Source organism: Melospiza melodia, chromosome 12 (assembly GCF_035770615.1).
Source record: "Melospiza melodia melodia isolate bMelMel2 chromosome 12, bMelMel2.pri, whole genome shotgun sequence".
NCBI classification, from domain to species: Eukaryota; Metazoa; Chordata; class Aves; order Passeriformes; family Passerellidae; genus Melospiza; species Melospiza melodia.
In genome coordinates this window covers 12,480,484-12,494,377 of record NC_086205.1, presented here as the reverse complement: position 1 = coordinate 12,494,377, position 13,894 = coordinate 12,480,484, and the positions used below count along the sequence as shown (strand labels likewise).

Sequence of the window (13,894 nt, the reverse complement as noted above, 5' to 3'; positions counted from 1 at the left end):
TAATCTTAGGCCCAGATTTGGATTCCTTTGGTTAGATAGGCAAATAACAGGATGGAGAGAAGCTATGAATCTTGCTACTCTCCACTGCACTGATAGGGTGAAAACATACCTAATAGGCTTCATGGGAGTGAATCCCCTTCTGTATTTCATACTTATTCTATTGTCACTTCTTGACTGCAGCAGCTACCATGGTTTATTGCACATCCTCTTTGCTATAGTTCCCTTTCCCTGGCTTTTCAGACTGTGGCCATGCAGGTTGAAAGGGAATTTTGCCTTTACAGCATTCCCATAATGGATTGAATAATCTGAAAGCACTCAAGGAAGTAAATGTCCTACATTAATGTATAGGCAAGGTGTCTGTAAAAAAATTACCGGTTTTGCAAGCATGAATTTTGCAGTCATCAGGTTAATCAGCAGTTGATGAAATTAAATGGTGAAATGCAGAAATATCAGCAATTCATTATGATGCTTAACAATTAGGAAAATAGCCCATGAGATGCATATTGGATCAGTTGGGATGATGGCACTGTTGATGATACATTACCAGTCTAGTGCAAGGGAATTCTGTCTCTTTTGTGTCTTTTTCTTTGCCCTAATATTGTGTGTGCTTTCCTTCATGTTCTTTGCTTGTTGCTTGTAGGCTTCTCTTTGGGCTGTTAATGATGATATTTTACACTGACAAATGTTTCATTATCTTCAGCCACCAAACTGTGATCCAGAGCACAGCCTGGCTCACCACAAACACCCTCACCAGAATCCTTAAAAAGCAATTCCTAAAGTGGGAAATGGAAATCCTGAAGTCAAAATTCTCTCATCTCCACATGTCCCATTATCACAAATTGAAGATGGTTGAATATTATTCTACCAGTAATCATCATGTCAAGGCTGGAAATATTCTATCCACAGGGAGCCAGTGGATACTATGTTTTTTAAAATATTCTATATGCATGATAAGACTTTCTTCTCTGTTGGCTTGCTAATCGTTTTGACTATTTCTTTTGAAGTAAGAAACAGATGGCAGCATTCACTGTAATAAGTGCAGAAAAACATGCCAGCCAATTAGGGATGTTTCAACTGACTGAAAACCTGGATCCTTTTCCAATGTTTTGGTGATTTTTCCCTCCCTCTGTATGTCTAGAGGAAATTTTTATTTATGATTTGTTTATTAGAATAATAAAATTAGAGATTAGAGGATTCTTACATCATTAAACCTCTAGTAATGAACCTAAGAACAAAGAGCTGAAATACAATTTAGGGATTCTTTTGTTTTGTAGAGGTATTTTATCTGCCAGAAGATTAAAAAAAATACCCAAATCAAATACCCTTGTTAATATGAACTCCACCCCTCACTTGAAGGATGAGTATAAACTGTATCTGTATATGATTCTAAAATATTTACTATTTTTTCAAACTCTGCTTCATTCAAGAAGTTAATTTTAAAATATTGTAGCATTTAAATACCTCCTTTTTCAATCCCTAATGTTATGTCCCTGAGATTGTGATTCCAGCAGTTCATTTCTCAGCAACATTTTGCAGGCAAGATACGCCTTTCTCACTTCCTCATTAGGGAAGGTTACTGTCCTCTCATTTCCTACCAAAATCAGGAAGAGTTTAAGATATTTTAGATGCCTCAGAAAGAGATTCTTCTTTGTCTTGTGCTATGAAACTGAAATTAGAGGTCACTGCTGAGAATGCAGGTCACTACAGCTCTGCTCCTTAAGCACCTGTTAATGCCTTTATCCCTTTATAGCATTCAGTATTATTCTGACTATATAAAAACGGGCATTTTGGCTTGTAATATGTATTTTAGTCCCTTATTGTGTAGTGCTTTGATCATTTTTTGTTAGAGATTTTGTAGTCCTGTCCTCACTTTCTCACTCTTTCACTTCAGGAGTAAAACTATGCAGATTTCAGTGCTTCAGGATTTTCAGTCCAACTTCTAGGTTTTTTAGATTGTATTCTACTGCTCTCTGTTACAACATTTATATTCTTGAGATTACACCCTCTAAATGTCTACTTTAATACCATTATGTGTATTTTTCTACTAATCTTTTGGAATCACTCTTCTTCAATGACTTCTCAATTGCAGTCAATGAGCTTCTAAGGATGTGACTTAAAGCAAAACTGGTGCCACTTATTAGGGTCGATTTAGCCAATGAAAGATGAAATTCTGCTTCAGGCAGTAAAGCAATTTTCAAAGTAGCATATTGGCTTTTATCAGGTTTGGTCTGCTCTTCCTAAATGAAGACATTCAGTCTATTTATGGGTGACTATGGTCACTCTGGGATGCATTTGGTGGTAGTTAAGAGTAAAATACTGATTGTTCTTCAAAATTAGAAACAACTGGTAGCTCTGCAGTGATGATTTAAATTTCTTTTTTAAATTCTTTCAAACCACAAAGCTGTGTGTTGTTCAGTGATTGAATGCATTTGAACTTATGGAACTTTTCATTTAATGTTGCTCTCCATTGTTTTTGGCTAGAGCCCAAGCCTCACATCTTCTAGTTGCAGGATTCCTTTCTGCAAACTCCATCCTTTGCTGAAGCCTCAGTGTAACATGAGACCATCCCTGTTTCCCAGCAGGCAGCACATTAAAGGTCTGCCTGGTGACCAGCTGCAAAGACAGGTGTTTTCTGCTCCTATTTTTCCTTCTCCCTTTATTTGGTCTTATAACTTCCCTAACACACTGTCAATTCCGGGTGAAATGAATGATTGAAATTTAGAAGCTTGGAAAAAGTTCTGATTCAGACAGTGTGTAGCTGGGGATTTTGGTCTAAAGTTGAGTGTTCTTAACTGCTTGCTTGCCACATTTTCTTTGGGCTGGCAGGAGGCTAAGCCAGACTGGAAATGCAGCTCATAAGGATAACTGCAGGGATCACAGGCATTGAGCATTTATCTTTCCAGGGCACTTAGCACTTACAGTACCAAAGTGCAGATGCTGCTGGAGCCTCAAGGTTTGGGTATGGCACACTCATACTCTGCCCACAAACAAGTGTTTCCATGTAGAAATCTGTGTGAGCCTTTAGTGCACCCCTCACTGGTACCTGTCCCATACCCATGCTGGGTCTGCCTCACTGCAGTCACAGACTGTGTGAATCACGGGTTATCTCTGCAGTGTTCACAGACCTTCAATAAGAATAAGTAAGGCCTGAGGATGATGTGCAGTGAGATTCAATCCAAGACTCAGTCCAGTTGCCTGCCCCATTATTGATGAAACGTAACTCTTCTTTCTGCTTTTGCCACTATTGTACGCTCCCAATATTCTGTTTAAAATCTAATTTAAACCATAGCTGCCTCTGCCACAGTCCATTTCTCATGCTTGCCTGTAAGGTACTCTGTACACCTCTAGTGTTCTACTGGTAACACAGAATAACACATTTTAGGAGCAGATTATTTCTCAGAGGACAGCAACTGCTCTAACAGCAAAGAAATGACACCTGGAATTCAAACTAATTCATAGCTTTAACTTTTTTACCAGTGAGATCAGCTCAATCCAGTAATGCTCTATCCATCACTTAACGTATTTCTGGGTAAGATTTAACACTCTGCATCAGTAGTTTTTCAAAGTACTTTTAAGAAAAAAATTCAGTGGTTATGTTCAGTCAAAATCATGGTAAGGCATCAGTAAAAGATGGAGTGAAACTTTTAAAGCAACAAGGATTTTTTTTTATAATTAATACTTAGATGCTGTAAACTGGGCCTGCTACAGCTAAGTATTGCAAAGGTCTGAACTGTGATATTCTCATCAGATGACTATTTCCCACTGAGCTGAAATAACTTGTTCAGAATTCCTGTGTGTCCATATTTTTCCAAATCATATAACAAACCCCTTTGGAAAGTAGAGATGGATCTGCTGACAGCTGTTGAGTTGATTCTTCACAGCTGCTAATTATAGCATGGCTGAGTTTTGCAATAGGGCATCACACAAAATATTTGTTTTATCTGGACAAGTCTGATAATGTGGAGAGGAGTAATTATTTTCTCCCCTGCTTATAATGTACAAGAGATACCAAGAAAAAAGCAAACCTAGTGAGGGTAAGTGTCTTCTGGTATTTTTGAGGATCTACCTAAAGACTGGGGTCCCTTAGATGATTTGCTGACCTTCTTTTGTAGTTCTGAGAAAACCTTGTTCTTTCTTTCCCCTTAAAGAGCAGGGAAACTGGATGGGCATTAAGCAACAAGTCCTTCTGGTTTCAGAAGAGATTGGTTGAGCTGAAGAATTGCAGAATTTGTTTAGGCATTGGTTAACCCCATTAAAGTGGGTTGTTAATTTAGTGGGATATAAAAAATGCATGAATATGCAGTGCTTTGTTCTATGTTCCTTTCAAATCAAGGGTTTACTCCTTTGATTTTGGCCATGGCTATGGCTTGAGACTTCTTCCCCTCAGAATTCAAGGCTTAAAATTTTGATTTAGGGTCTGGAAGTATCTTGGCAATGTTGATGCTCACTTTGGGATGAGTTGCTGTACCACAGCAGCTGTACTACAAGAAGAAAGTCACACGACCTCTCTGTGGCCATGCACTGAGGCTGGCCCACAGAAGGGTGTCTTTAAGTCCAAACAGCCATTTATCTTAGGCTTCATGTGCAGGAGTGTGCTCTTGCACAGTAAGAGTTCATTTTGACTCTTATGCTGATATGCTGTTGGGTTTCAGTGAGGTTTCATTCAATACTCCTTTGCCTGTTATGTGCCAAATTCATTTCTGATAGACATGGAAAGATCCAGGTCTATTAGGGCCTGACATACTCGACTAAAGAACAGACAGAGAGAAGGTAAAACTTTTGAAACATAGCTAATAAGGTCTGCGCCTTCCTTCCCCCACTGGGAAGTCCTGGAAGAGGACTTGAAGCCTTGAATGGACTGGCAGAAATTTGTATAAATGGATTTGCCAGAAGCATAGAAAGTTGTTTCATAGCTTGTGACTTATGAAGCATTCGGAAAACACTACAAAATTTCAAGTGTGTATGGCCATACTTTCTGTATAACAAACCCTGTGAACCTCCTACCCTGCTGTGTTGAGAATTGAGAGCAATGCCAATCTTAAGATCAATTTTCAGCTACTGCCTCCTTTTGAGCCTCTGATAGCATGAGAACATGTGCATGATAAAAAACAGTGGTGTTGGTACGTCCATGTGCTCCCTGTAAGCACATGCTGCGCTGCACCTACTGTAATCCTGAGTTCTGCACTGAAAAATGCCTGGCTTTGTTACAGCTGCAAAGGTATTTACAGGTAAATCAGAACAGCCTTGGCTCTGAAAGACACAAGGATGTTTCTTTGTGAGGAAAGCCCCTAAAAAAATTAAATAAGCAATCCTCTCTAAAGTACCATCACAGAATGCATTAGCTAGCAAAGGCAGCCATGTCAGAAATAGTGACAGAAAATAGATAGCTTCTGAGAAAGTGAAATGTGTTTAAGTTCTTTCAAGTAATAGGGGATTTGCTTTCACCTCTGTGGGAAATACAAGGCTTGTTAAACATCAGATATGAGCTGAAGCTACAGTAGAATCTGTTTGCATTTCTGTATTTGGATTTCAAAAAAAATTCCAGAGAGTTTTTAACTAGGGACTTCTATCAACTTGTTGTTAATGTGTGACACTTTATATATAACACAGGATAAGAAACGGAACTAAAAATGAATTTAGATTCTGCAGATTGACAAGATACCATGTATCATCCAAGTTACAATATTTATTTGTGTATGTTTTAAGTAAAAGCAGCAAAGGCAAGAGAATAAAAATTTGGATAACCATCTTTAATAGCAGGCTAAGTTAGATTGAATTAAACTTTCAGTAGGCTGGTGAATATATCCACAGTTACTGTGGCTCAGCCAATTTGCAGTAGCTTGAATTCCTTGCATCATCTGGCATGTATAACTTTTTTGTTTTGGGTAGCAGGAAGCTGTTGGCTGCACAAATCACAGATATCTCAATTTTCACAGACTAATGGTATTTCTGGATTCCTCTCTACAAAAGATAGAATGTGATATTCCTTCATGGAGATTTTGGCTTATAAAGATACAGCTGTAGAAGTATCACTTATACTTTCAGCTTAAAAGGACCCAATTCTGCAAATCATGTTCTGTTAGTTTTTTTCCAAGATATCTCATTGACATTTCTTGTTGTGTTTTTCCACACAAAAAATTTTACTCCAAATCTCAGCCTTGTACTGCACAAAAGCTATGCATTGAGCTGGCACATCTTTCTTTTGAAAGCATTTGTAATTTCATTTTTGCACGGTAAGGAACATTGCTGCTATGAAAAACATCATCTTCTCCAAATGTAGTTCTCACCACAGCATAATAACTATAATCCCAGCATCAGATTTATCATGTTTTAATTTGACCAGATATGTCAGTAGTTTAGAGGGTTTTGCACTAATAAATTGCTTTAGGTTAATGTGAAGTACCTTCAAATCATTGGAGATTTCATTGTGGAAAATGTTTTGCAAAGCTGCATATCCTAAATGACTGCACTCCAGAGTCTGGAATTCAAATCTCATTTACCGTAAATGACGAAACCAGAAGATGTAGAAGGTTTTTCTAACATACTTAATAGAATATAGGGGAAAAGGGCTGATTTTTCAATTCCTGTGTAATGCAAAGGGGTTTATTCAAGAAATTAGCTGTAAATAAAGGAAATACTTGTCAGATATTAATTGGGAAATGTGCACAATAATTGAAGGCAATACTGTGAGATTTGACATTTTCTTAAGTAGTAGCAGGATACAGAGCTCATGTTGTTGCTTCTGTGTCATTTGGCAATCCCTTTCAGGTGTGATTGCAGAAGGGCTCCGTGCTGGTCTGAAACCTCAAGTTACAGAAGCCCAGTGGGAAGAGAAGAAGAGTTAAATGGATGGTGAGTGCTTTTCAAAGCCCACATATGGGCCCCTAATGGGACTTGTGTGCATGTGGGTGGGCTCTAACCTAGGAGTTTAATGTTCAGCTGGAAAATCGATGCTCATTATCCATGGTCCTCCCTACCCTAAGCCACCACCTGGGAATCAAGCAAGTACCTAAAAAAAGAAATTTGGAATCTAAATATGGGCTCTTGTTTTCAAAACTATGTATTGACTTAGATAACATCTGTTTGAGTGGACTAATAGGCACTGTTTAGCTCTACACACTTTCAGTATGCAATTAAAAATACAGTAGCTTCCATCCTAATTTTGGTAACTGACAGTTACAATTATGAACATTGAGAGGAATAATATTTTGCAATAAAGAAGTTTTTCTTTATTGCTTTGGGGGGAGTTATTTATCCATCTGCTACATCCCATGGCAGTCATTACTTCCTCCATTCATACAAAGGAGCTCCTTCCAGTTTCCTCCAAAGAAAAAGTTTCTATTTTGAGGAGAAAGAAAGCAAGCAAAATAGAACAGAGAACAAATGATGTCTCTAAATATTAATGAAGGACTTGTAGTAGGTCTTGCCAAATACTGTGGACTAATCAGGCTCTTGATGGGCCACAGAGTTCCCATTGCCACAAGCAGTAGACTAAGAAACTTGGATTCTATTTCTGTCTTTGCCATTGACTGGCTGGTGTAACCCTTGGCCAGACATTTAATTCCCCTGTGGTTTTGTTTTCCCTATTACACATAGCCTGTTTTGTCTTTTTGGTTTGTAAGCTTGCCTGGACAAGGATTGTCTCTGGTGATGTTTGTATAATGCCAAGCTGACAGGGCTTCAGTCTTGGCTGGACCTTTGACGTGCTATCTGGGTATAACATTATTGTCATGTTAGTACAGTTAGCAGTTATGCCAGTTCATGTTGCACTGACAGTTTGCTTCTTTGACTCTTGGTAGTGTAAGGGAACTCAGAATGGGTCTCTGTGTATTCCCACAGCGGGCATTATTGAGCTATAGAAATAAAATAATCATAACAAAGAATTAGTTGGAGCCTTCTGTGCAATCCTGGCACCATTTGGGTTATAAAAGCTCTTCCTTTCTTTGGGCTGAGTCAGTTTTGAGTACAGATTGTCATGCTTTGAATGGGAGCCAATCTCTGCAAGAATACCGAGTGACTGTGGCAGGTCACATCCCTGGGGTTAAACACCTCTTTTCAGAGCCATGGCACTTGCTGGCACTGTGGGGATTTCATGGGCTGGGTGTGCTCAGACACTGAATTACCCCGGGTCTCACCAGTTCTTCTCTGGGCACAAGAGGAATCCCACTCCCTTTGCATGGGAATGTAAAGGGGGTGGAGATAAACTAGATGTCACACTGTTAGACTGGCTACAGATAAGAGGTTTCTAGGATCAAAGACACTCGTGGCAATTTTATGAATACAAATAAAGTCAGAGGAATATTCCTAGAAAGACTTAATGTGCTTAACTGTGTTCTAAATGGCTTTGTCCATATGCCTCTCAACTTTTCAAATGCTGCCCTACATGGGATTGCTTTCACAGGCCCTCTGAATTCAGCCCTGCTGGTACTCACTTGTACTGCTGCTGCTGTGCAGTGTGGCAACCAAGCATGAGACCATCCTTTTGGGCTGTGAGCAGGAGATGTTCTTTTCTGCCCTAAGACATGAACAGGCAGGTCTCTTCACCCACTGCATTTTAAGGTGTGCCTTTGAGAGCTTTCAGAAAGGGGATGGGAATAAAACTTAACCCATAAATGGAAACCCCCAAAACTTTGGCCTAGGGGAGAAGCTGGCACTGTTCGTAAGTAGAAGATTCTGAGGTGTGACTTTAGAGATTGGAGCAATGTCTGTGGCATACTTTTCACCAAGCCAAGTGGTGAGCTGTCCTGGCTGTAGCAGAAGCAATCTCACAATACTCATGGAACAGGAATAGCACCAGGGGGAACAGTGTAGCAGGTAAGAAAATTGCCTTTCTTTTTAATAAGTCTCACTTTGATAAATATATTCTTGAGCAGCTCAGACCTTACACATTAAATAAATTATCATGATCAGTTTGGCATGTTCCAGCAAACAGGTACCATGCACTATTGATAAGAACAGTTGTAATCTGGGGAGTAATGGGTCGTGTCTGAGTAAGAGATTATTATGGTCATCTTTTGGGAATATGTAAAATCAGGAAATTTGAGAAATGCATATTTGTTCAAACTGTTACAAATGGTGGCTTTTGCTAAGTATGAGGCAATTCCTGTTGCTAAAATGTGTATTTATACTTGAAGTTTTTCCACAGCAGCATGGAGAATTAAATCTCTTACGGATTATATTGACTTAAATTACATTAATTTAGGTAAAAAGTATAGGCTTTACTTGTTCCATAAAGGTTTGAAACCCCTTGTAGCACCCCATGAAATCCAGCAGCTACTCATGACACTTTCCCCTTTAACTCAGCAGTGTGTGACTGCTGAGGACATGGATCTGTGATCACCTGTTTGCTTATGATGATCTGTTTTGATTCTTCTTGAAGGTGTGTACAAAATATTTGTTTTAGCTGGGATGGCCACAGTGTCCCCTGTTTATACAGCAACCAGAACACTTGTTTTGTGGCTGGGCCTCTGAGGAGCTTGTGCCATTGAAAACAGAGGGTACAGTAAAGAAAGAAATTGTTCTGTTGATGGATTTAGTGTGGCTTTCAGTGCAAACATACATTAAATGAAATCTGGGCAGAAGTTTGGTTCTTTGGTCTTGCTGTTAATTTCTGAATGTGTCCAAAAAACCTGCTTAGGGCTTTGGGAACTCTAGATGTTGCTCAACACTGAACACAAGTTCTTTTAAAAGAAATGGTTGCACTTTGAACAGAGGCAGCTTGGAGTTCCCTGAAATGGCAAATTTTTTGGAAGAGGCATAAATTACTGTTGGCTTTTGCAACACTGGGCTCTTTGGAAACATTCCCCTTGAATAATATTAAAAGCAATTCCAACTTATGTAATTGAGCTCATCCCTATCATCAGCACCAATAAAAAAACCATTTACAGATTCCAGGCTCACCAGGACCTTTCCAAGAGCTGGCATACTCAGAGCCAAGTAACTTATAAACAATGACTATTGATCTCAACAAGTGTGTCTGTTCTTGCAGGATGTTTGTGTGTGCTGAACTGGCACCACAGATGAAGAGCTTCTGTTGCTGTTGTTATTGCTTCATTGCTATCTATCAGAATCACTACCAAAGTTGCTCTGGCAGATAAAATCATGCAGTGTCTGAGAGGTTACCCAGGTGTGGTCTATTAATTCCTGCACAATTTATATCTATTAAGTAGTATTTTAGCTTAGGGGCTGTGAAAGTACTAAGAATTTTATTTGTATTTTTTTGGCCTCTACGTACACCATGTTTTGTTGTACTACTGTATACCCTGAGAAGAACTGCCTTTGTGCTACTTGCACATCAGAAGATTTGGTGTGAAGGGAACTATAGCCATGATTTTACAAGGGTAACAAGACCCTTATTTTATAAGGTTTTACCTATATGCAACACAGTCCCTACTGCAGTTTGAGCTCATTCAACTCCATCTTGTAATCTCACTAAATTTCTGTGATCCTATGGTGGACTTCCTAGGCTATTTTTCAATCCTCATGTATACCAAAATATGTTCCACCTGCCTCACAACAGTGGTTTGAGATTATGAGATGCCTTTAGTTTCCCTGTCAGGATGGAGGATAGATCTAAGCCACACCATAAAAAGTCTGCCTTTTTTTATCTACTCCTAGTTTTTTTCATTCACATAATTGAAGCCTGTTGGCTTTTGTACCAGTGGCCAACTTAAAAATATTAAATGTCCCATCTGCTTTCAGGCTGATAGCACATTCATCTTCTGTAGCAGAGCTGTCCCCTGGCCCTATGTCTGTGCTGGCAGGTACAAACTCTTTGCAAGTGGCACAGACCAGGCCTGGCCTTGGCCTATGCTTGTGTTTGCACCTCCAGGCTGCTTGGAGGGCTGTCCTCATTCCCCTCAGTCCTGTGTATTGCTTAAGGACTTCTGTCACTTCTTGGTGACACGGTCATGTCCACTCTTCATGGCTTTCACTCAGGCTGCAGGACAAGTGTCTGTCAAATTGAAATAGCATATAAAGACTTATTGTGAGGTCCTTCTGTGCTTTCTCTCTAGGTTCTTTTCCTGGATCCAAGTCATCTGCTCATCCCAACACACATTGGACCTTGCTGCTCAGCTTTAGCTGAGAATGGCTCTTCTGCTTGTGCTTTTTGTTTATTTAGAGCTTTGTTTATTAGAGCTTGTTGTTGTTTCATTTCTGAGTGTGCAATACTCAGATGGCTGCAATCCCACTGCCTAATTAACAACAAAATATCAAGAATGTTGCAGTGCTTCTGAATCAACCCTTTCTCTGCATTGTTCTGTCATGTGACTGGTTTCTCTTTGCAGACACCCATTGCTTGCAGGTGGAGGGTGAACATCACTCAGTTGTCTGAATTAAGGGCCTAAAGAGTTTCGGGAATAGTGGAAGACACTGCAGCGGTATGCAAATACCCTTAAGATGTAAACTCAAAGTAATTTTCTCATTTTCTGAAAGCTGCAGCTTCTATGAAGCTTCAGAATCTCCGTTCTCCCAGGCAGAAGACAACAAATAGATTCTTTTACACTGAGCACCACGTGCTGTATTCAGTGAGGTTGTGCAGGGCTTTAAACTTCTTGCAAGAGATCTGCATCTGTGTAAAACTACTTGGCTATGTGCAAAAAAAAATCTTCCCTGTACCCTTAATAGCCTTCTAGACTCTAGGAAACATCTTCCTTAAAGACAGAACTAGGAGAAGAAACAACTTCTACAACTATGGAGAAGGAAAAGAAAGGTACCCAGCCTTTGTAATACCCACGCAATATGAATTCATCCTGCCTCAGAAGGGTAAAAAATTGCAAGTGAGAGAAGAGCAAAGATGCTTGTTCTGGGCTTTTAAGTTGATATTTGCCCTTTTTGCATGTTTGCAGGATCACCATCTGCATAATTGAATTGGCAAATGCATAAAGCTGTAGTCAAAGTCTTTGTTTTGTATTGCACAATGAGATATTGTATTTCATTTCTCCTGTAAGATGCTTTATACTATTCCAGAGTGCCTTAGCCAGCTTTTTCTGGCTTGAAGCAAATACTTTTAATAACTGAGACTGACCAAAAGGATGTTGTCTTCTTCTGTAGTTTAGGCATGAGGTATGATAGCTCACTTTGTTACTGTCAAAGAATGGATTTTTTCACTCCATTGGCAACATGTTTAATTCTGGATCTTGTTATTCTGCTCTGCCTCTGCTGCCATTTGCCAGGACAGAAAGAGGAGAGGGAAGAGGAATTTTGCCTTTGAATGTTCTGCTGAAGTCACTAATTTTCATTGAGAGGCAAGAAATATTTGGTCCTATTTGGAAATTAGTTCTGCAAATTGACTGACACATTGCTGGAAGAATAAATAGTAAAATACAGGTCTGCTTGTCTATATCTGACAATGTTGATTTCTTGTGAAAAATTGAAGTACTGGATAGCACCCAAATGTAAAATCTTGAGCTGGCTAAAAACTGAAGTGTTCTTAAAATCAGCTTCATCTGATTTTGGCTGTAGGCTGAAAGGGCTAGAAGTTCAGACTCATTCCAACAATCACTTGGTGAGATTGCACCTCCTCACCTTTCTGGTGAAACCATCCTGTTCGATTAGGGCTTGATTATCTTTTCAGATCAGTTTTATGTGAAGAAAATACCACTGATTTCATCCAGTGGCTCATGCAGCATTGAGAAGGGCCCACACTGAGAGTCCCTGCAGTGTGCAATTCACAGGCCTGGAGGATTTTGTCAATAGGTCCTTCTTTGCCTGAATACCTGTTGCACAGTCTCATTCTGGGAGCAAAATGTCTCTGGCGGATCCCTCTGCTGCCCTTCCTGCCCTGCTCCACACGGCCCTGCCATGCCAAGGAGCTGTGGCTGTGCTGTCACTGCATCTCTGGGGTCCTGCCTTCCCATTCAGGAGATTTTTCATTTGCTTTCTGGCTTAAATGTCCTCAGCAATGTCTTTGGGAACAAGGGGCTTGGTGTGGTCATGGCTTTTCACTTGAGGTCTGTTTTTTAGGGTGTGTGTCCTCTGTGGCTAACGATGGGATGGCAGCTGTGGGGATGGAACAGAGATGCACTAAACTGCCTGGGCACACAGGGATCACTGGGATTCTGCTAATGTGGGACTCTTAGTCCCTCAGCCAGGGCTTTCTCATCTTGTCAGCTTGTGTGCTGTCACAGCTGCAGTGTGATGCATGCCTGTGTTGGCTGGATGTGCTCCTGTCCCTGGGAGAACTACAGCACCTCAGGCCATCAGAAATCCCACCTGGAGATGCAGGCTCTCAGACCAGCAAGGTGGGTACTCCATGAGCAAGGCAGCACCCAATACCTTTGCATAGGTTGCTGATTACCAAAACCCCTCTGTCAAGAAGACTGAGTAAGATTTTGAGACATTTTAGATCCAATTCATTTTATTTGGGAGTAATGCAATGCTGCCTTTTGGTAGCAATAGTCAGTTTCATGTAACTGTTTGGGAAGGATGGGCTTGTCCTGATGGCAGGTGTCACCAGAGGCACTTGGATTCCAAAGCCAGGCTTGGACTACACCCCTCAAATTGCTGAGAAAGTCTCAGATCCAAACATATCCCACCAAGGAAGTGCTTGAAGACTAGGATGTGAATTTTCTAGTTCTGGCCTACTGCAACCAAATTTTGCAATGAATCCAGAGCAGGAGTTGCTGTACAGTTTTTCAGATTCTGCTCAGACTGTATGCTTAGACTACAGTGTGTCACTTTTCTAAATGGGAAGTCTATGATTCCACAATTTTTGGCTGTGTAAGCCACCTCCAGCTCTGTGCAACAGGATGGTGGGCTCTCTTTGGTGTGTTGATATGCACATATGGTACAGAGACAGTTGGTGAATTCTAAGGGAATGACCTTCAGGACTGACATTCTTCTATATTTTCATGATTTTGGCATGCTGTGGTGGGTTTGTTCATTCCTCTTT

At 40.2% G+C, this 13,894-nt stretch overlaps 1 long non-coding RNA gene across 1 annotated transcript in view; it reads left to right on the top strand.

Moving 5' to 3' along the window:
- LOC134423636 (uncharacterized) overlaps positions 1-13,894 on the top strand; it is a 226,680-nt gene that overhangs the window by 168,141 nt on the left and 44,645 nt on the right. The window contains exon 4 of the long non-coding RNA XR_010029159.1: positions 6,769-6,852. This is a non-coding gene — a long non-coding RNA (uncharacterized LOC134423636). The remainder of the gene's footprint in view (positions 1-6,768; positions 6,853-13,894) is intronic.